Source organism: Chaetura pelagica, unplaced genomic scaffold, assembly GCF_000747805.2.
Source record: "Chaetura pelagica isolate M959 unplaced genomic scaffold, ChaPel_1.0 scaffold94, whole genome shotgun sequence".
NCBI lineage: Eukaryota > Metazoa > Chordata > Aves > Apodiformes > Apodidae > Chaetura > Chaetura pelagica.
In genome coordinates this window covers 1344972-1347765 of record NW_009952881.1, presented here as the reverse complement: position 1 = coordinate 1347765, position 2794 = coordinate 1344972, and positions in this window count along the sequence as shown.

Sequence of the window (2794 nt, the reverse complement as noted above, 5' to 3'; positions counted from 1 at the left end):
CACTCTTTCATACATACATACATTGCATAACTTAGAAATGTATCTTCTAACCAATATTAAAGCACAATTTTAATTTGTTTCATTCATTTGAGGAAACTGAAAAACTACATATGCTGGTAGATATGCTGATAGTTTAACTAAATCAACAAAGATCTTTTTTAAAACTAAACTCTCTTTGCAATGAAAAACAGAAAGAAAAGGTTTTAATCCTTTGAAAAGATGTCTAGCTTACCTGGTTTTGCCATTCCACACCGACAGCCTGAACAATATTATCAGCTCTTCAGGTACTAATTCTTGCTAACTGGAAGGATATTTTCTCTCTTGTTGGATTAATAATCAACTTTCCTGATAGTTCATTTGTAATTCTCTGCTGGTTAACCCTTTGCAGGGCTTCCATTTTGAGCTAAGCAGCCTACACTAAGTTCATTTTAATAAGAAAATAACAAAACATATAATAGTACCTACTGGACAATTAAGCCAAGAGCTAAAGAGAAATTTTAAGAATAGATTAGTTTAAAAGTTAAAAATGCTTAAAAGAAGACTTTCTTTCTCTGAAAGACTCTACTTACTAAACCTAAGAGCCAGTAAACCAATGCATCAACAAACTGAAAGCTGTAAAGTCCGATGGCTCATAGGACAGCACACTCCCAGGAAGTTCCAGCTCAACTTCTCATCTTCAGTGTATGTGCAAATATGACACATGTCTGCTGAATTCTGGAAATAACACCTTTTATTATTGAATAGTGTGCTGAGAAATTACCACAGTTATCAGTTTGTGCAAGGCCATCCATCTGTGTTGTCAGAAAGCAAGAGCAAGAGTGGCCAGGAGTAAAAATGAGATAAGAGAGGCCCAGAATGGCTAAAAAGGGGAGTTCAAATAAGGCCAAAACGGTTTCAGATGGGAAACCTAACAATTATATATAATTCTATTTTTCAAAATAATAGTAGAAAATTCCACACATTTTTATCAGTTTCATAAGAATTCAATATTTTGGCAGCTCTGTTATGAAATAAGTACAAATATTATTAAAATAAACTAGGCAAAGGGTTTAGAGATCTAGTATAGGAAGGTGAAACAATCTGGAAAACATGACCTAAAGTGACTTTGTTTGGGAGATATAAGAATGATCTTGGGATGCGCTTTGTGGACAGAGGGAAGAGGAAGAGAAAAATAAACTTGTTGCATGGATGACTGAGGCATAATGCTGTAAAAAAGGAGAAATCATAAGAAAAGCTTTTTTCTTTCCAGAAAACAATTACTTGGGTTTTTCTATGGTCTAGAAAAAATATAAGATATGACAATTCTATTCACTAATAGAAGTGGTTTCCTGGTAAATTGTGCTACAGGTGTTTTCTTAAATAGTACTGCAGTACTTTTGTCTTTAGACAAGTTGAAAGAGTCTCCAAAAGTTACTGCATAGCACATTTCCCTTTGCATAAGAGTAGTCCTATAGTAAATCTATTTTTACACAAGTGTAGGTCTCTTCTCTCTGTCTACTCCTCTCTCTCCTGTAGCACCTAATACAGTTTGCTGCAATGTTTCCATATATGCTGCAGAATTTAGGATAAAATGTTATTAAGGATGAAAGCAAATTTATTTCATATTTGTAGTTAATTTTATTCTGTGTGTGTTTGAAGGAAAACCTTTTAAGAACACCAATAATGTGAGAAAGTTACAACAACTAAATTTATTGTTAAGTATCACATCAGTGGTACTCCTGGGGGCTCCCCTTCATGGGAAGAAAGCTTAAACAACATTTTCTAACACATTGGATTGCTTCCCAGAGATGTGATGGCCTACAGAGGCAGTGCTGAACAAAGCAGGCTGGAATAGTAAGTCAGTAAACCCTTTTCAGAGGATGGTCACAAATAAGGCAACTTTGTTTAATAAAGGCAAACTATAGTTATCTTTTATTCTTTAGAAGGTGCATTATCTTTCTCTCCTGTTCCACCTGAATAAACCAGTGGTATCTCCTATCACCTGACTGAGTGGCTGGCTGGAAATAATGGGACAAAACAATCCAATATTGTTACAAGAGACAATGACCTTTCATGTCCTTGGAGCTTGCCATGACCTTTCATCTTTCCTATCCTCCAATGGTCTCTCCTAACAACTAAAACTACACCCCGTTAGGCTGAATTCCAGATTGTCATAAAAAGCCCCGTCCTTTCGAAACAAAACCAATTTTTACACCAAGGTGGAGGAGAAACACAGGTCCATTGTTCCCGCACAGATGGAAGTTAGAGTTACTACGGCAACAGCTCTAATCCCCCTTTTTACCACCTTTTTCACATCATTGGCCTATCAAGTGTGCTACCTTTTAACTCATAAGCTCAAAAGCTGCTAGTCTAACTGACTGCCCTAATTAGCTACGATTTTCACAGTACAGACAACATGATGAGCTAATCGAAATTTGCAAAATAATGACGTACCTCCAGCAAATATTCCTCCTCCTGAGGCCCAGTCTTAGAATAACAATAATGAGACCATTATTAGAGGAGGGCATTAAAATGCTGCACTGCTGCTAAACAGAGGACTTAATTGTTCTGGTCTTGTCCATTGAATCAACAACCTATTGTTGTGGACTTGAAAAATAAAGGACTGGAGAATGGGTGCCATAATGATTGGTCTGTGCTGCCATACCAGCACTCTGTAGAATTGTTTTCCTTTTGAAACTCTTGATGGACTAGTAGTTTTGTTTAAAAGTAATATAAAAGGCAATTGTCTGGATAAAAAGTCCTATTTATTGAAATCTTTAGAAGCAGTTGCATGGATTTGTTCATGACCCCCAAG